The sequence below is a fragment of the Meleagris gallopavo genome, chromosome 2 (assembly GCF_905368555.1).
Source record: "Meleagris gallopavo chromosome 2, MGAL_WU_HG_1.1, whole genome shotgun sequence".
NCBI lineage: Eukaryota > Metazoa > Chordata > Aves > Galliformes > Phasianidae > Meleagris > Meleagris gallopavo.
The window spans coordinates 65,085,387-65,106,565 of NC_139405.1; the positions used below are offsets into that span (position 1 = coordinate 65,085,387).

The window sequence follows — 21,179 nt, forward strand, 5'->3', positions numbered from 1 at the left end:
TGATACACATGTAGAAAATCTTACTGCTTTTCACATCTCTTACCAGATTCATCTTCTTTGGCTTTCCTAACCCCATCTGACCCTGTTTCCATCTTTCATGCTCCCATTTTATGTTTGCTTCTTGTCAGGAGCGTCTTGTCTATCCACATGGGTGTCCTGCCGCTACTGCCTGGTTTACTGCATACTGAGATGGACCACTGTGGAGCTTGCAGGAGGTGGTCCTTGAAAACCAATTCACTCTGCTGGATCTCTGTTTTTTCAAGAGCTATATCCCATGCGATTCTCTTAAGCACATTCCTAAAGAGACCAAAGTCAATTCTTCTGAAGTCCAGAGTTGTGATCCATCTCGTGGTCACTGCAGCCAGTGCTGCTCCTGACCTTTACATCCTCTGGTCTTTGTGGGCATAATGTCCAGAACAGCATTTCCCCTTGTTGGCTCTTCGGTCGTCTGTCAGAAAGTTACTTTCAATGTGCTTCAGGAATCTCTCCTGGATTGCTTAAACCCTGCTGATTCACCTTGGCATTTTTAGCCTTTTCTCACACTTAATGTGTCTGCAGCTGCCATTTCTTTGTGCAAGCTACTCAGTCATTTTACACAATTAAACTTTCGAACCCCATTAAGCAGTGATCTCCTGTAGCGAGCAGTTCGCAAAAGGAGGCTATGTGAGGCTTGTACCAAAGTGCAACATGTAACCCACCTAACATATTGGGTTTTATTTTCCTCCCTTTTCTCACGCTTAAATGTAAAATAAGCATTATACTGTAGGAACCAGGCAAAGGCTAATTTGCCTCATTTGAATGTGAAAAGGAGCCCACATCCTTCCTGTGCCCTGCAAAGAATGCAAAAAGACTTTACAGAGAAAACAGATGTACTAATATGTATCACTTGTGGGGGGCAGGGGGAACCAGGGTGCTGCCACTAAAGCTGTGCTGAGCTTGCAGGGAAACAAAAGCATATAAAATATAGTGCTGGGAAGCTGACAAAGTTGGGACTGTTCTCTTTCAGTTACATTTGTGCTCCTGGCATTGAGAAACTGCTCTGAAAAATGCGTACAAAAGAAAACATGTAGCATCTTTTCTTCACAAGAAAACCTGCACTGAAGACATTCACAGTGCTCAGATGCAAACAAAAAGCTGAAGCCCCAGCCCATCCTTTGAGATTTCAAGGACAATATTGCCTTACCAGAAGAGTACACCACTCCTGTCATAAGTGAAAGAAACATAGCTTTCTGAAGTGTCCATTGATTTTATTTACGTACCAAACTCCCTGACCTCTCTAACACACAAGTATGAACGAGGTAGTGTTGTCAGCTCTCCAAAACTACAGGATGGAGTGGGAAGGTTTTTAATGGTTCAGAAGAGCATAGAAAATATAAAGCAAATGAAGTCTGGATGTTATTTCTGCAGCTTTACAACCCACTTCAGAACACCATCTTTTCCTGAAATGTCTGTTTATCCCTTTTCAAGTACTTCAAGTAAGAAGCAGTCAGCACTGGTCAGCCAGTTTGGGAATCTGCTGATGCTCAAAACTCCCAAAATTCACCAGTCTGCCTGATGCAGATTTGGCCGAGAAGCATTGCGGAGTCTCTTGCCAATTTAGCTTGCAGACAGGAGGCAGTTGCTTATGGTCATTTATAATATTACGTGTGTTGTTGGCTGTAGTAATAAATGGGATATCTATAGGAGAAAGCCGGAAAATATCTTCTTGAAAGGCTATCTCAGACTTCCTAAATTAAAAACTTGTTTTTCAAAAGCAATGAATTAAAATGTAACAATTAGTCTTGTTTATTTTTTTCAGCATGGGGAACATGGGGAAAACCCATGGATTGGGTGCAGGGTTTCATGAAGGCATTGTGCGAGTGTCCCTAAATGCAGCATAACTGCCATTGTCCTACAGCATGGAATACTAGGGCTCAGAACCATGAGAAAGACCCTTCAAAACTGACACCATCTTCTGGAAGTGTTTTTAATTTATGGGAGCTTAACAACTATAGTGCTGATGCAAAAATGAATATGAAAGGCTCAGTAACCTTGAAAAGAAAAACTGTAAGCCCACTTACCTAAATCACACTAATGCGAGTGCAATACAACAGCTTGAGATGCTTGAACATGATTTACCTGCGGGCTTGTTTTGTAGGATCAGGGTAAATAAAATCTTGGCCTTGAACTAGTATCAGTGTTTTGGAACAAACACCTCAATGCGGCATGCTGCAGAAGGAAGGAAGCAGAATAGAAATTAGATCTCTTTCCTTTCCTGCATTATTTCTTGTAAGTGCAGTATTCTTATATATGGAATAAACATTTCCTGTTGTAAAAATACTGGAAGAGCCTGCAGCATCCAAATAACTGATAATCCACTGTCACTGAAAACTGGAAGTCAATTAGACCAGCATGTTTAAGGAAGCATTCAAAGCGTGCAGCTGATCAGCTCTGCAGTGCTCGGAAAAGACGGTGAGCATGCACTGCCTGATAACTGCTGTGACTGTCTGCAACTGCAGCTTTGCACTATGGAAGGAATTACAAACCTTGACTCGTCATGCAGCATAATGATACGGGTTCATTTGATTCCTGTTTTTTGTTTTGTATCATCTGTGTATCTAGACAAAATTGCATGCGTAATTTTATCCTCTCTATTCCGTGTGCTTTAATTCTGCAGTGCAGATACTTTATTTATCTCTACCTAGAATAATGCTGGTTTGTAACACTATTCCTCAAGTTGTCTGACAGTGCTATTAAATCCAAGCTGTGCTAACCGCCCTGTCACTGCACTGCAAGAGCAGCCACAGAGGTGGGAATCCAATTTAATAGGAGAAAACTTTTATTTTGATTGAAGTGCTTTTCTCATTTCTGGTTTTAGGAAAATATTTCAATGTTTGCATCCTATACAAATGCTTTAAAAATTAGCACAACAGCATGAAAAATTCCAGGAATTCCTAAGGACATTCAGTCTTACTTTTGATCAGCCTTTGTCATCTGACTCTGCTGTAGCGGATCCAAAATTTTCTTTCTGGAAAGTTGCACAAGGGGCACGACACCATAGCATTACAGTGACTAAACTCTCCTGATGATGATGATCTTAAAATCCTAATTCCATGGACAGCAAAACACTTATGTAAGTCCCAGCATACCTTAAAAGACCCTTTAGCCTCTGATGATCAGGCAAGCTGTGGATCATACTTCATGGCCATACTGTGGGGGCGGATCCTACAGAGGGTAAGAGATGAAGGACAGGAGCTTTTTTTGTTTGCACGAGGCCGGTTTTTATGCCCAAGATCAATCAAATAGTTTAGTGGCTGTAACATGTGCTCGTTCATCTTTCCAAGACCTCGTTTCTTAGGGATGTTCAAAACTATAATTTTTATCTGTCTCTATCATGGTTGGATGCAGACTTCTATTGTGATAGAGTGACCCACACAAGTAACTGCAGAAAAGGGAAGTGAGAATCAATTTCTTCAGAAGACTTTCTCTGCTGGAAGTACTCTGGGTACACAGAAAGGGGAAGCCTTGAGAATCTCATCTGGTTTTTGTGTGATACAATTACAGACAATCTGCCTGAACAGACTGATGGGGAGCTGGAGGAATGAGAGAAAAGGCAAACTGAGAGTAGCAAAGGTGGAAACTTATCTTAGGAAATGAGATAAAAGAGAGAGGAGAAGATCAGCATGGAATTTGCTCCATTGTGCTGTATTCATTGCATAAATCTGAGGGAAGGGCCAAGTTCCACCTTGGTGTTTTCACTTATGAGTTCCAAAAACCTACACTATTGCTGTGTGTTCTTTTCTCTTTGTCTTTCATACATAATTTTTTTTAGGAGCATCTGTGACCAGTTAGTTGAGTCTTTTATTCTTAAGCTTCCCTGGTCTGGTTTCCTACCATAATTCATCTTTCCTTTGCAAAAAATATTCCCAGCTTCTGTTCTTGCAGTCCCTGTGCAAAGAAATAAGCATCACTTCATTGTTCTCTAGCACCAAACTATGCAGCTTCAAAGTTGCATAAGTTCGGGTGTTTCGATGAGTGGTAGGGCAGAAATGTGTCATCCTGACCATAGTGTTGAAAGCAGGTCCATACAATCCCTCAAAGTTTGGAAGAATGAGAGAAAAGGAAGAAAAACAATTTGCTTTAAGGGGAGGGTGCTGTGTTGTGACTCTTTTCAATGTCCCATGATCATAAAGGACTAAATTATTCTGTTCCTGGAGTTTAAAATTAACATAATCTATGGAACAGATGTGTGTCATGCACCAAGAACAAATTATATATACAAATCATATAAGTTTAAACTATAAATCAAATGCTGTGTGTATATATATATGATGCTTTGGAAGTGTTTATCTAGTTTATCCATTTCTTAGGTGAGATGTGTTAGATTTTCTGCTGAGAGGTGAGCACGTGCTTGGCTGGGTTTTAGGTAAGGAGAGGAGACCTGGTAAAACCCTCTTCTAGTCTCTGTTTACATCAGCACTTTCGATCTGGCTGTGTCCAAAGCAATTATGTCAAAGCAATTGCCTGCATTTGTTTCTTAGCATGTTCTCTGGCAGCACTGTCGCTTGAGGGTCAAACTGGAATACATTAAACTGGAATTGGGGCAGAAACTGCAGCCAGCTTCAGGTCAATGATGCCTCTTGAGATTCGTGAAAGTGACACTTCTGGGGTTCATTGCATTAACTTCCATAGCATCGCTGTGTCTGGCCTGGGTGAGTTACAGAGGCAAATCATTAGTCTCACTTCTCCCATTTAATTCTCTCTCTGTGTGTCTGGAGTAAAAGGACAAGGCTAGCATTTGGCTTATACTTTAATATTTCAAAAAGGTTTTTGTCAGTCCATATGTTAAAGATACTTGCTTTTATCTAGTCTCTATGCATTTATGTTTAGGAATTAGCCTACAACTACTCTGTCTTTTGAAGTAAATTTGTGGATTCTAGCTATGTGATGTTTGTAGTCTAAGTGGAAAAATAGTACATTTTTCATATAAGCAAGCTTTCAGAAGGCCTAACAAACACGCTTGCACAACTGTTTAACAGGACATCCTGGTACTGTAGGATGTAGATGGGGATGTGCCAGAGGAAAGGGGGAGAAAAATGCATGTGGGAGGACAGCAAACATTAAGGTATAAAAATGCACTATTCAGACTGTACTTTATCCAGCTTTGATTCATCTTCTGCTAGAAGCTCTGCAATCTTGATCAAAGTCAACTTTTCCAAAATTTTTGCTCTTCAGTGAACAAAGAATTGCCAATCACACATTAGTTTTCGAGCCTTGAGATCTGTTGATAGGATTACCAGGTTTAGCAGAGTTGGTTTGGTGGTGGCATGTGTGTGAATGCATGCGCATAGAGGTACATAAATATTACATTTGGATGGAACTTTTTTCCCTAACATTTTCACAAAGTTTTTTAGTTTAGTTCACTCTACAGAAGTTCTGCACTTTGACCAGTTTACATAGGATGGAATGCTCCCTCTATATTTGTAACCTAGTAGTACAACTTCACTGTGCTGTGTTTGCTGTAGAGTCATGAATAATTAACTGTAATGAAATTTTTATATAATATAATGCCTTTAAAATCTTCAGGGCAGCGTATGTGAACTAAGTTTGAGCTCAAGTAATTGAAATTATTTTATGTATTATTTGCAGAATGTACTTTGCAGCATTCGATCATAGATGGGTTCATCCCAGAAGCTTAAAATAAGCTGGCACAAATCAAACATTCCCCAGCCTTTATTCCCCCCACACATTGATGGTATTAATATTTTTGGCCAAAGGCCTGGGTAAAGACAGACAGCATGAACAAAGACCTTGTGCTGTGTCCTTAAAAACCACCAAATCTAGATATTGACAAGCTGTATGAGAAGCAAATTGAGTAGCCACTGCCCTCCATAGAGCACAAGGTCCTTAGGAGCCCACCTGCCAGCGTCCAGGCTGGGAACACAGCAGCAGAAGTTTCCTTGGTAGGTTTCCAGGTCCCTCAGCAAGTGATAGGAAAGGAGGTATGCATGTCCTGAAGGAGCTTAGGCGTGTCTGCTCAGAGACACTAGCAGGTTTCCTGAAGAAGGTAGCTGGTTCTTAAGTTCATCCTGAAAGAATGAGGCTGGGAAAGGAACTATCTACAGGATAGAGAAAAGTCCTTCCTGAGGTCACCTTCTTTGGCTGTGGGATCCTGGGGTAGGATCTATCTGTAAGCAGCAGACAGTAGATCAAGTGACTTGCTGAAAGAAGGGCTCACAGGTTCTATCTACAGAGCGTTGTTAGAGAGCTGTAAAGCCTTCTTCCATTTCCAGAAAGTCACTTCCTTGTCATCTCAGTTGTCAGCAACTTTGTGCAGTGAAGTGTTGTGTGGAGTCAAGTGGTGGCAATCCAGAGAGCTGTCTGCAGATCCTATAAAGGGATGACTGCCATCCATACTAAGACACTACCTCAGCCCCAAAAGACTGAGTTTTCCCTACAGTCATTCAGCGTGCCATGAGCAGGAAGGTTGTCAGGATTCCTAAGAGGAGCGAGCTTTTTTTTTTTTACTGAAAACATAGGACACTGATGCTGTGATTGTTCCCCTGACCTCCAATTTTTTGCAGGCTATAGATATCTACTAGAGGTCCCGCTAACCATAGCTGAGTGGATGTTCATCCTTAAATCAAGCATAATCATCTTCACAACTTGGCAGAGATGGACAGTACATCACATGTGATGTGAAGGGTTAATTAGTGATTAACAACCCCTATGTGATCATTAGTATTAAAAGAAAAGAAAAAAAAAAAAGCCCCTGCAGTCTGGATTGGATTCGTTTCCAGTTCCGCTGAGTTTTCCACTTTTGCTATAGACCCTACAGTTATCAAATTTATTTCCCAGATGAATACTCCTATGCTGTGAACAAAATAACACATTTTCCCTCAATCTTTTTTGTTTATAATGAAATCTTCTGCTCTTCATTGTTTTCAGTGCTTTAGTCTTTTTCTTCCGGACATGCTTCATTTTTTTCAACACTTTATTTGAAAAAATGAAATAGCAGAACCTGCTACGTTATTCGAGTAGAAGAAGAACAAGAGTCAAGTACAGAGTTACTATAACCTACATATTCATCTTTTGTTTTTCATTTGTTTCTACAGCTGAGGCTTGCATTAGCCCTTTTGGCCACAGCGTTTCATTGGGAATCCATGTTCAGCTGATCACCCACCAGGACGCCTGGTCTCATATTTAGTCTCTGCTTCAGAGGATAGAGTCCTCTCTCTCCCTCTCATCCTGTAAGTATGGCCTCCATTATTTTTCCTAATACAGTGGTTTTACACTTGGCCATATTAACACCTATATTGGGTGCTCACTCCCATCTTTCTGATCTCCTCTTACTCTGTCTCAGACTTGTACTTTTGTTTGTTGGTTGTTTTTTTTTTGCTGTCCCCATTCTTGTTATCTAACTGTAATTACTTAACTTTAATCCATGTTGCTGATGAGGCTATTGAATAGCAAATAAACGGTCACTAGTTCCTGTGGGAAGCCAATAGGAATCCTTTTGTTCTCTAATAGTTTCCCATTTACAGTTACACTTGGACTTCTTTCATTTATCACCTCTTTAATACATCTAATATGACTGTGGATTCAGACATGACTTCATCATAAAATATATTTGACTTTTTTGCATGACCGCACATATTACTCTCCATATATGGACACCTGCTCTGAATAGATGAATGGATGGAGCAAATTCCACATGAACTACAAAGCGTTCAATTTCTTTGATATTCTGCAGATTGAGTCAAATGACTTAGACTTCTAATACTGTCAGCAGCACTGCCTTCATCATGTGAACTTGTAATGTTTGTATGAAATTACATCGGATTAGTTTGACAGGGTCTGTTTTTCTTACAGCCAAGTTGATTGACTTTAATTATAGAGCTTTGTTAAAGCATATATATTATTAATCTAGTCCTGTGTTTGCTGTTCTAACCTCTGCAAAATACTGGAAACAAGCCAACTGGCCTGTAATTACCTTTTTTCCTTCTTAAACATTGACCCAGCATGAGCCACCTTCTTGTCCCCACTACTTCCCCAGCAGCCCAGAACTACTTTAGAAGCAGAGCAGTAGCTCAAAAGCTAGCTCTCCAAAAGCTTCTGAGACAATGAATTTGAAACACCCTGAATCTTGTACCACTGCTAGGTGCTACTGTAGATGGAAATTTTTTTGTCATGATCATAAAAATAACACCAGGACTTTTACCTGTGTGCTAATCAGAAATATTTACTAAATGACTTCTGCCTCTGACGTATTGTTAGGAATTACTCCCACTTTTATTGTTTGGGAACCATCTTTTATAATCTGCTTATAAGAATGAAAAATCACAAATCTCATTTTATCTGTTTTCATTTTTTTCTAGTACTTTCTTGCGTCCTTTATGTAATCTTTATTTTTTCTTGTTATTATCTTTTCTCCTTCGTGTTTTGATTTTATATATAACACGTATTTTTTCACTTCCCTAGTTAAGCCCAGTTGTTGGATTTTTCATTGTATGTTATTTTTAGCTAGTATAGTTTTCTTTTCATGGTTGAAACATTTTAGACATTTAGGAAATGTCTTAAACTATATGCAGACATCAACAATTTTCTTTAAATTCTATCTCCAGCCTGATTTGACTCTCATTTGCTATAGTTTTTGATAATGCCTCTCAGAAAGCATACATTGTTTTTAATTTATGTATAGATGAACAGTTTGTGTTTATATATTGTCTAAAATTTTAATGGTCTGGATTTGATGGCAGATTGTGTTAGTTATTTGCAAAGAAACCATCAGTCCTTTTCTGTGTAAACAAGTAACCTTCTGGTTTGTGATCATTTGTTCTCTACTGACACAAGATTTACAGTAGGGACTGTCTAGTTCCTCTGTTAACCATCTAAGTCATATGGCCAGCATGACACTGCACTTGTGCGAGCACTGCTGCTCCTGCGTGTTGCTTTCCCTGTCCGGGGCAGAGAGCAAGTCACCAAGTCCCACTGTGCTTGATGTGGTAGGGTGACCAAGGGATTTAGCAATGTGCTGTGTAATTTTGCTGTTGAAGCCATGGTCACAATTCTGAATTCTCCATTCCCCTTGGTACTGCAAGGCCCGTATTGTGTATGACTCACTGACAAAGGTCAGCTTACTGGCAAGAGACACTGAAGAAGCCAGTCGTTCCCTCCTGTTCTGTGATTTCAGCTATCTGTAACATTCCAGGTAATACTTCAACCTGAATGTATCTTAATTCATAAATATCCAAGATTACTTTCAAGTTCTTGGCCACTCAAACAGATGTTGTTTGTGACACATGGGACATGTGACATAGGAGTCAATTCCCCTCTTTCAAGTGGACTTCTTGAGTTCATTACAACTATTTCTTTTTGAGATTCTAATAACCAAAATCTAGCTATTAGTTTTCAGTCATTAGCAATGCTACTCTGCAGGCAAAGGTTTTATCCATTTTTATAGATGCTTGTAATTAGCACATAAACAGCTAAAAAGGGTCATCTTCTTACAACTTCTGCTTTGGTTAATGTTGTGCTTGATACCCTGCTTTTGTGCTGAATGTACTTTTAGTTGCTTATTTAATCTGGCTTCTTTTACCAGCCTGATCAATGGAGTGTGTATTCCTTTCCTATTGAGAGGTCACTTTCTCTTTACAACATTCTCTTCCCATGATCTGCAAGTCTGACATTCTGCAGTCTTCAGGATTTTGTCTTTTTGTGTGAGGTGGGAGGGAAGAGAAGGAAGTCTAGACAGGATCTCCAGATCTCCTGAATGATAAGTAGTTATGTAGTCACAAGGCACTCACTTCCAATGAAACCCCTGGAGCCTGTCTGCTCCAGATTATGGTCCAGTTCTGCTCATCTCTTTTGTATCAAATGCGAAGAAGCAGAGAAATCTCTGTTGTCTGCCTCTTCCTTTGCAGTGCTATTTTTCATTCTCCTGGTGTGGATAGTTGGAGCTGTTATCAGGCCCTTTACTGCTTTATAACCACTCATACTCAGAGAACCAGTTAAATTGGGGAGAGCATGCAGGGATCCGGAGGGGGACCTCAAGCACCATCTGGACACTGCCAGTGTCCAGAGGATGTGCATTCGCTTGTTCATGCATGTGCTATTTGCTCGTGGACCACCTGAGGTTTTTTGGGCCTCTGTGCTCCCTTGGATTACAGGTCAAGGAACACTCTTGTAAATAATCCTGCATGCCAGGTTGAGCAAATGTCCACTTAGGCAAACATCCACACTGTTCTGCATGACTAACAGGGTCTTCAGGTGTGTTTTTAGACCTTTGCAAATGTATGTTCCTTCACAGGCCACATTTAAAGCACAGTTTCTTCTCTTAAACATATAAACTTTGAGAATGAAAGAGGAAGCAAAATAAATAACGAAAACACACTTCTTCTGGCTTCAAGGGGGGATTATTAAAAATATTCACATCTGATGTTTTTGTCACTCATCGAGTCATAGAAAAATGAGCTGAAAGAGACTAGTCCATCATTTTGAGCAGAGGGAGTGCAATGTCTGATATCTAGCTTTCACATTGCCTTGGGTTGTTTTGTTGTCCTTGCCAATAGGAAGAATTTTCATCCCTGACACATAACCTAAATATCCACAGCTGCCATTCAGTCCATTATTTCAATACAACTTTCTGCTTAGGCCATGAAGGATTAAAGTAGGGCCTCCTGCCTGTAGCTGCACTGATGGGACTGCAGTATCTTTAATCTAAAGTACAGGGCTCTGACCTGTAGCTGAGTCACTACACATGAGTATCCCTTGCAGATCATGTGAAATCCCTTGCAGTATGTGAAATAACCTCAGGTTCACGATGAAATCAAAGTCATGCATCCTTCTTTCTCTTACTTGCCCTCAGACATGGACATAAATCTTTAAATCAGACCTACCATATGCTTAGTGATACTTAGGTATTTTAATCAATGTGAAAGGAGCCTGCAGCTGTTTGCTCACTTCCTTTGGAAAATGCACCTCATCACAGCAGAATCTATTTTCACGGCCCTTAGCTGATATCTGATCACTTTTAAGCTTAACCTTCTTTGCCTAGCAGAAGTGACCTGCAGTTTGTAGGGTCCTTGGCAAAATAAAGTTGAGAATAACTGGACTTAGTGGAATTGTAGCTGAACAGCAGAGGACTGTATGCATTGGCTCTGCCACTCTTCTGCATGAGACAGTGCCGGTGAGGACCTGTATCCTTCTCTGTCCCATTGTCCAGAATGTTCTTCACTGTAGTCTCAGCTTCCTGCACTCTCTCTCCAGATTTCAAAATCTCTCTTCAAAATGGAAGAGATGGCAGTATGTAATCTGGTAATCCAAATTCATCTCCAGGTTGCATTCCAGCTCTTGACCATCAGGTTAATGTGGTTTAACCTGTATAACTCTGAAGTTATTTTCCAGGCTGGGAACAACCAGATGTCCACATTGCTTGCTGTGGTGAACTGAGTCTGGCCGGCAGCTAAGCTCCCACCCGGACACTCACTCACTGTGCCCCAGCAAGAAAGGGGAGAGAAACAGAAGGGCAAAAGCCAAGCGAGCTCACGGGTCGAGATATAAATGGTTTAATAAGTGAAAGAAATAAAAAGAAAACAAGTGATGCAAAAGTACTCCCTCAGCACCTCCCACGAGCAGAGCAATACCAGCCAGCCTCAGAGCAACAGCTGTTTTCAGAAAACTCCCCCCCCACGCTTATCGCTGAGCATGGTTCCCTTGGGTTGGTTTGTGTCAGCAGTCCTAGTTGTGTCCCCTGCTGCCTACCCCAAGCCCACTCACTGTGGGGGTGCAGGGTAAGAAACAGAGAAAGCCTTGATGCTGTGCTAGCATTTCTCAACAGAGACTAAAACACTGGTGTGTTATCAGCCTGTTTTGGTCAGATCTAAAGCATGGCCACCGATGAGCTGCTGTGAAGAAATTGACTCCATCCCAGCCAGACCTAGTACTCTTACCTAAGGTAACTCAGCTGTTAAGCAGTGAAACCACAGTGGCAACAGCTAGATTTGAGAAAATAGGTCTCACTTATAGCACTATTTTTTTTCTGTGTCAGTGTAGGCAGAGTTGTAGTCCATTCCCACTACTGACAGACTTCAATGCTCCAGTTATTCAATTGCCTTTTTCACCACATGGTTTCCTTCTTCTCTGGGGTCTCCACCTTCAAGTTTTTTTTGCTGTTGTAGCTAAAGCCATTTGCAGGTCTGGTGAGAAGACTGGAGATTTCTTGAGACCTGGCCTCAGGCAAATTTTTGCTCCTGTTTAGGAAGGAGGGTCCAGTCAAATAGGGAATCTAAGGAACATTTCTAAAATAGTAGCAGTAACCTAGTAACCTAGGCAAAATGTGTGCCCCTTCAGGAAGGAGCAGTCTTAAATGTTCTCAAAGCATATCTTTTTCTTGTTTGAGACTCAGCTTGCTCACGTTTTGTTTCTGTCACAGCTTCTGATTTTTTTTGTAACAAACTAGCAGTCACGCAAGGCAGAGATATTTGTGCAAAGGCAAAGAGGGGTGAGGAGGCAGCAATGGTGTTTTTTGTTTGTTTGTTTTTGTTTTAAGAGAAAATCTTTCTCTATGCATCTTATATGTTTCAAACAAGCAAAGAGGCAAAATTTCTTCACCTCCCCTTTTCCCTTCTCTTCCCTATCCATCCGTATTCACATTTTGCATTCCCCTCTGTGCAGCTCCCATGCTGTGAATCAGATGAACACCCATTAATCCTGAGTAGATTCTAAAAATAAGAATTGAGAGGAAAAAAAATCAGAACAGTGTGCATCAACCTGCAATCATCTTTCAGTTCTCTTGGGGCGGGGGGGTAGGGGAAGAAATAGGAAATCAGAGGAGACACTGTTTCACTTCTTCTCTTTCCAAGATAAAATGCTTCTGACATTTGCAGCAGTTGTTCTTCTGATAGAGGATTTCTAATTTATATACTTAAAAGGCACTTTAAAATGTAGGCACATTAGCTCAAAATGCTTATGCAGGCCATCCACCCACTTCTCTCAGCTGCTGAATAGAGCTACCACAAGCAACTTGATGAAGGAGGAATGTAGCTTGAAATCATGCTACTGAATTTACATTGTCTTCTTAAGTGCTACTCAGAGCCGAGGACAGACCCATCCTTTCTGTGTTTTTCACTGCAGAGTAAGCTGTGTGTTCACTGTGTGTAGTTGCTGCCTTTAACTGTTAATTTCAAAACTTCCCTGAACTCATCTTAAGAACAACAAAAAGGAAAGAAATCCTAGCTGAAGGTTTGTGTCTGACTCGCTCTTCAGTGTGAATGCAGAACCTGTGGGTGTTCCTTATCCACTTGGCTGTAAGTAAACTTCTTTCTTTTTGATTGCATCTGAAGTTTGGATGTTGGTGGGGAAAGAAAAAACCTGGGAGAGCATCTCCTCATAATTCATCTTCCCGTTCTGCGTTTTTCTAGGGCATCCTTTTTTTTAAAGAAATCAGTACCCTAACACTGCACAAGGTGTAACTCAGTTACTGCTACTTTAAGAGATTTCAGGGTGAGACTTTTTTTTAATTACTTTGTATGTTCTGTTCTGGGTTGTTGGTTTTGTTTTTTTTTTTTCCTGGAAGGAGTATATCACAGAGAATGGAAAAGAATTTGCTGTATTTGAAAAAGACAAGGCCATAACATTCACAGACTCAGTTGGCAGAGAAGCTAGGAAACAGGGAGGGTGGCAGAGTGTCTTTTTGATGGCAGCTGGGAGGGTTCATCTCCTGCTCTTTCATCATTTGCACTGGGGAGCTTTTGATTGTGGCCACATTGTGGTAACGCCACAATGACCTTTTGGTCTTCCGAGTGACCCTCCCCAGCCAGCCTCTGACCAGCCCCACCACAGTAGCCCTCCAGTCAGCACCATGCATGGAGGCAGTTCTTGTCTCTCCTGCCCAACTGGAGCACTGACTTCCTTTTTCTTCTCTGGCCTCTAATAAATGTGACCTACTTCTGTCTAGTTCCCTTACTATGAAGCGACACAGGGGTCGGAGAGGTACTGTACCCACTGAGCATGACCAGCAAGGTGATAGATCTGTCAGAAAATTCATCACTGGCTTTCAGTGATCCTGCCCCATGAATCATGCTCTCAGCCTCTGACAGAAAGCAAGTCTGGTTGCAGTTCAGTGAAATCCTTCATCTTGCACTGCCTTTTGTTAGTTCTGGCCTCAAAGGCTGCCCAAAACTAAACATGCAAGAAACAGCACAAGTCTCATTTTGTGTGACTTTTATCTTGGATCCCAAAGCAGGCAAGGAAGTAAGGCAAGCACAGAGCAGCTATATTTGCAGACATATTGCAACTTAAACATGGCCTGTCATGTCAGGAAGGTGCCATTCCCAAGGCCATGTCCCAGTCATGCTTCCAGTGGGGAGTAACGGCAGGACAGAGAGCGCCCTTCCAAAGCTCTCTGCCAGTCCTACTGATCTCATGACCATGGGAGCTGCTGGTTCCCTTGAGGGCTTCTGACACTTATTACAGAAGTCTTCCACAGCAACTTTATGCCAACAAGAAACAATAGCAAGGGCGCTCCAGTATTCGCTTTGGGCCGGCAGTACGGCAGCAGGAGTTCATCTAAAACCACTCTTCCTGCTGTTCCTGTGATGGAAGTTCTCTGACACTGAGCACTGCCTGCTCCTGTTGCCAGGCATGGGGCTGCTGCAGGCAAACAAGCAATTAAAATGCAGAGATTTTTCTGCTCAGCCCACTGAAGGAGAATCTGGTCGTGGAGCTTCAAAAGATTCCCTTCAAAAAACAAATGAAAGCAGCCTAAGCATTTTTCAGTGCTGTTTTCTTGCAAAAATGCTGTTTCAATGAATTCATTGATCCTGCTAATACTCAACTCAAAGTTTTGCCCTGTTGTTTCAGGCCTTTTGTTCAGGCATACCACACTGTGTGTGTGTGCGTATTCTTAATAGTCACAGAAAACCCAGTACTAGGATTGCATCTTCTCTGATTTCCATTTTTTAATGCGGTATGACAGGCACTGAGCACATACATGTAGATTTGCAGGAGGTCTACACAAATCCCCAGTCGCCTTTTAATGCTGAACCAAATCTATCACACAGCAATAAACCTCCCTTCTTTCTGGATTCAGCCATTAGTGACAGTGGTTCTGATAAGAATTGTGTGTGTGTATATATATATATATAGTAACCAGCAAGCTATCACCCTGAGAAATAATGAATACACTACAGTTCCAATCATTTTACAACATTTTTTTGTATCTTTTTGACTCCTGTAAGTTGCTGAATCACTGGTCAAGCTGGGATGGAGGCAGTCCTCTAACAGATCTGCTCTGACCAGTTTTTTAGTGCTATTCCACATGTTGCCCTGAAAACAGATTCTGCGCATCCAAAATATTACTATCAGTGTACACCTAATTCAAAGAAAGGTCATTGAGCAAGTAGCTTGAAAATTCTCTGTAGGACAAGTTTTAAGTGCCTGTTTGTTGCCCATCTTGGGCAGCCTTCCTAATGACTTATTGTAATACTCAAAGTGAGTGAGCAAGACTTTTCTGAAAACCAGATTTTTTAATGTGTCTAAGACTTGTGTTTGAAAATACTTACTCCCTCAGTTTCTCTCCAGGGATCTACTGATGGTGATGTGAAAAGTAAAACAATTCCAACTTCAGGGTAAATTTCTGTGTTGATTATTCTCTCTCTCTGGCCCGCAGGAGGCATTCCACGGAAAGCTGAATTCTCTTTCAAAAGTTCTTGTAGTTCTTATTCTTGGAAAGCCTGTTCTTTCTGCATCTTCCCAGAATGTGGCATTTTGAATATTAAATCCTACTGCAACTCATGAAACTTGGCTTATTTGATGTCACAGTCTGATATGCTGTGGTGCTTTCAGCGAAACATGAAACACCAAGAAGATATCCCTTTGGGAATATTTTGTTCAGTGCCATACTGGATGCAAGCCTGGTTTGATTAGCAAGTACCACAGAGACTGAATAAAAGCCAAAGGTTTTATTCTTCTGATTCCTTTTCAACATGACTGTTTTTTAATTCAACTTTCCTGCTGGTGCTTTCCTGTCAAGATTTGTAAGATTTGGTCAGAAAAAGACAGTTGACAGCTACCATTCAACCAGTCTTTCCCTTTCATATCTCTCACTGAAAGAAGTTCTCCAGAAAATAGAGATTTTCTCCACAGAAAGCTGTGGAGAGAAAGAAGAGTACAGCCCTGCAGACTCCACACTCTCCCTATCTCTTCACCCCACAGCACATGGGAGCATGCAGAACAGGTAGATGTTCCCCTGCATCTCCCCCTGCCCCCCCCCCCTCCCCAAGCATTTTAAGAACACCCTTTCTCCCGAAGGTTATTTTTTTAGAAAAAAAAATCAGGTTCTGAAACAGGTACTGTAATTCAGTGTTTCAACCACAAGTTACAAAACCTTATGGGAAAGCTTCTGATGCTGTGAGGCACTGAATTTACACTAGTTGTTCTCCCATCCATCTCTTCTTCATGATTTGCAACTGCAGAAGCTTGTGTAGGCCAAGTCTTATCAGTACTTCTTATTTTTCACATATGTCACATTTTGCTCTTAAAGTACAAGTAGAGAAATGAGCTTTTCTTTGTACTGCTGGACTTTTCCCAGGCTTTATCACCAAACAGAAAACTGCACTGAACATAATTAAGGAACAATGAGTATATAAAAACTTAATAACAATAAAATTACCTTTATTTCTTTGTCAAATAATGTTTCCACCATGTGGGAGGAAATTACTCTTCCGGTTAGGCTGATGTTGGATCACTTGCAATGTAAATGTTAGAGTCCAAGAAATATAAGAGGGACAAGAAAAGAGACAAATACTGTAATGGTTATTTTCATTTGTCTCTGAGGAAGTCTCAGAAACCATGTAAATGTTTTATATTTTCATGAAAACACATGTTTTATATTCCCATAAAAATGCATCTTGAAAACAAATAAAATCAATATGTTTGCATAAGAAAAGTTAATTTTAATTAGGCTGGTTACATACCTTTTAACAAAATTGGTGGCAAATTATGATAGCACTGCATGACTCTATAACTCGTACATCTGAGAAACGTCTTTCCCAATGGAAATGGAATAAAATCTTGTTCCTTTACCATAAGTTGCACAGCATGTTGGATGAACAATATTATATGCTTGTCTCCTTAGAATTCAGTGTAAAACAGCTCCAGATTTGGTGATCTCAGTGCTGGCTGAATAACAACACTCTGTGATACTGAAGGAGATTAGTTTTTGGACTCCATTCATTCATGTAAAGACTGATGCTGAATGGAGTTTACATTTATTGTCTATGAAAAGCCTGAGTTAGCTGAAATCTCTTGAAGCATGCACTCACACATGTATTCTCTCACATTTAGTAAACTCCCCATGATATAAAGTAGCTGGCTGCAGTCTTTCAGCCAGGAATAGACAACTTTAAAGGAGTTGGCTTGAAAAGTTGCATGCACGTTAACACCATCTCTTACATTTTACAACAGACTACATTCAAGCAGTCTTTATGCTTGGATTGTGTGGACACTGACAAAGTGGAAAAGGACAGTAGAAAGAAAAAAGCCTTTCTATCAGTCACCAACTTTGCATCAAATTCTCCCTCCCTGTATGCTGCCAGTGCAGAGAAAAGGAGCAAAAAACCCAAACAAAAATCAAAGCAGTGATAATTCCTTGTTTTTCTATTCACATTATTCCTTATAAAAAGAAATCCCCGAACCATTTTTTTTTTCTAAGACTACTGGTACACGTGTGCTATCTCCTGGCTTATTCACTTTTTTTCTGAATTAATACTTTGGAAGATTTTAACTTTTTCATCATCAACTGACTAGAATGAGTAAATGAAATGTTTAGGTTTGTGATAGCTCTTGTGACTTGGTACATGAAATCTTCCCAGATTTCTGTGGGAAATCTTACCTGTTCAGCTGAAAGCTTGCAAATGAGTGATAGTACTAGTTGAAAAATGATTCTCTCATACATAAATTTTCATGTCTGCAAAAGCAGCAGCTACAAGAAAACCTCTTCTTGCACTCGCCGTCCCCAGTACTCTCTGAAACTTTATGTTTCTCGTATTTTTTTCTTCTTTCGTTCTTTTGCTTTCTTTTCTACATTTTTTTCCAGTGAAAGCACATGGGAACAAGTAAGAGGAGAGAGGGAGCTGGAGGGGGAGAGGGAGGAGGTGATAGAGTTTCACAGGGAGGTAAGGTTTCAATCCAACAAAAAGGCTCCTGAGATTCTGCATTAAATAGTAAAAAGCCTACATTAACACTCCACTGGTTTGTAGTGAATGAATATATATGTGCCAGCACTTGCACCTCTTAATCAGAGTACTTCAATAGCTCGCTCATCTCCATCTGAGACTCTTGACAGGGGATTTCCCTCACAGCATCACCTTGTGCGGCAGCATTATGTTCAGCCTCCTGAGTCTTGCTTCTTGTGCTCAGGTCCAAGAAACATGTCCCTGACTCATCCCTCCAACTCGACACACTGCACTGGGCTACCCTTGTACTGACTGCATTGCAACAAGCTCTCATCCTGCAGGTCCACTGCTCTCCTTGTGATTCTGCTGGGCTCCCTTGTGTTTCTGGGGATCCAAAAGAATCCAGGAAAGCTTTACATGTAGGTGGGCAAAAACAGCATGGAGTTATTCACTGCTCACACAAAGTATGGACGGCACCAAGCTGAGTGGCAAAGTCGGTAGTCTAGAGGGAGGGAAAGGATGCAATCCAGGGCAACATGAACATGCTTGAGAGTTGGATCTGTGGGCCTGTGCAAACCTCATGATGTTCAAAAAGGCCAAATGCAATGTCTTGCATCTGGACTGGAACAATTCCAAGCACAAATACAGTCTGGACAGAGAACAGATTGAGGGCAGCTCTAAGAAGAAGGACTTGGGAGTGTTGGTTGGTAAGAAGCTCAACATGAGCTGTCAACGTGTGATCCAGAAGGCCAACTGTGTCCTGGACTGCACCAAAGGAAGTATGGCCAGCAGATCAGGGAAGTGATTGTCCCCCTCTGCTCTGCTCATGAGAGAGCATTGGCAGTATTGCATCCAGGCCTGGGCCCCACAGCACAAGATATGGAGCTGTTGGAGTGAGTTCAGAGGAGGGCTACGAAGATGCTCAGAGGGCTGGAGCGCCTCGCTTATGAGGAAAGGCTGAGGGAGCTGGGTTTGTTCAGCTCTGAGAAGGCTCCAGGGAGACCTCATTGTGGCCGACAGGAAAGCTGGAGAGAGACTTTTTACAAGGGCACTCAAGTGCTAGGACATGAGGTAAGAGGGTAGAGTTAGATTAGATACAAGGAAAAAATTCTTCTCTCAGAGGATGGTGAGGCATCGACACAGGCTGCCCGGAGAAGCTGTGAATGGCCCATCCCTGGAGGCGTTCAAGGCCAGGTTGAATGGTGCTTTGATCTGGTGGTTAGCAGCTCTGCCCACAGCATGGGGTTTGGAACTAGAGGATCTTTAAGGTGCTTTCCAACTCAAACTATTCTGTGATACTACGAAAGATGACTTGGACACCTTTTCACCCGGTGTGGTCTCTGTGGGATCCCCTGGGGTCACTGCCAGTCCTAGGGATGGACAACCTCAAGCCCCAGCACAGAACTCTGTATCTCCAGCCCCAGCTCTAAAGATTTGGTAAGGGCAACTGAGGACTGATCAATATGTCTCAGAGAAATGGAGAAAGATGAAAAGGATACCTTCAAATTGAGCTAGGATTGAAAGGTAGTAGATGTGTGCTAACTGCAAGCAATATAGCTCAGGGAAATATATCAAAATGAAGATTGTTTTTCTGAAGAGGCTTGCAGAATAACTGACAGTATCTTCAAACTGTGGAAAATACCCTTCAACAGAAGGGGTTTTTAATTAGGCAGGTTAGACTTAAGGAGAGGGTATCTCTGAAGGTGTCTCTGAACTGTCACAGACAACAGGGAGCTACTGCATAATTTTTCAAGTGTTAGCAGCAGAGGAATATGCTTTTTCTGAATCCCAGGAGTTTGTCAAAACTAATTTCCTGTGTTGATGTTGGGGTAAAGCATACAAAATAGCCAGCCTGGCAGCTACAGAAAAATGAGGATATTTGAAAAAGGATATGCTTTTTATTTACTCTAAGTGACGGATATTGGCTGAAATGTAAAAAGAAATAAGGGGAGAAAAATGTGCTTTGCTATACTTTTTTTTTTCTGTGCTGTGCATTTTCTGCTTGCCTACTTATATATTCTGGAGAAACTATGCCTAGGAATTCAATTTTTTTGAAGATTTTTTTCTGTTGTCACTGCTTTTTCTTTGCAGTGCTAATGTCTAGAGCACAGTTTGTGCCAAGCAGTAAGATTCACTGCACCTGTTCACATTAAGTGTCCATACAGATGGATATCTGATTCCCTAGATCCATCATCTTCAATTTCAGAAACCTTTATCTTGTGGCAAGATTCAGCTAGCATCAATAGCAAGGAGTTCAGTAGCATCAGTACATGAATTCAACATCAGAGCTTACAGAGGAAAAATAACACCAGGTAACAGAGCTGACCTCTGAAGGCTGAGTCTAAATGTGGTGGTTCATCCTCTGTTTCCCTCTACCTACACAGAAGTAGTTTCTTAACTTGTCTGCAGTTAACACTACAAGAGATTATTACCCCAGGCCCTGGTAGTGCCCCATGAGGATGTTGAATATGAGATTATGAGAATTAAAAAACATAGAGCAAATTTTTCCAAAGGGTACATTCTCATTTTCCCCGTGTCAAAGACCTGTGCTTTGAGGCTGTATTCATATACCATGTTATTTCCTCCAAAACTTTCTCAGCTTTTTTAGCTCATTTATATTTTCAGCTATCCCAGCATCTGGCATCAAGATGTTTTATCCTTCAGTTCAGTATTGCATAAAAGAGCATTACTTTTGTTTTAAATGCGTTATCTGATGAGTTCACTCCTCCTTTCCTGTGCTGTGATAACTATCGGCTCATTGTTTCTGCTTTTCTGTCTGGCACATAGAGCTCCAGCAAAGAAAAAAAGGCCACACTGCCTTTACATGAAAGAAGCTCTTGCATGGTTGGCAATATCAGAAGTGAACAGTGAGTTAAGTGCCTTGCTCTGGAGGCAGACCTGAACAGCTCTAGCTATACTTTTTGGCTGTGGCTTTGTCTTCTGGTTGTTCTGTCCTGGCTCAAAGGGCAAGAAAGAGAGGTTTCTTTCTCCAACTGCCTCCATGCAGGCAGTTTTCTGGAACAG

The 21,179-nt window shown here is 41.2% G+C and overlaps 1 protein-coding gene across 6 annotated transcripts in view; it reads left to right on the plus strand.

The window, feature by feature from the left end:
• The window catches only part of FYN (FYN proto-oncogene, Src family tyrosine kinase), a 130,558-nt gene that overhangs the window by 68,970 nt on the left and 40,409 nt on the right, over positions 1-21,179 (plus strand). For 5 of the 6 annotated variants that reach the window (XM_085217462.1, XM_085217467.1, XM_085217464.1 and 2 more), the window contains one exon: positions 7,095-7,229. The exons of the other annotated variant lie outside the window; for it this stretch is intronic. The gene's annotated coding sequence lies outside the window, so the exon portion shown is untranslated. The remainder of the gene's footprint in view (positions 1-7,094; positions 7,230-21,179) is intronic. 6 annotated transcript variants of the gene reach the window in all.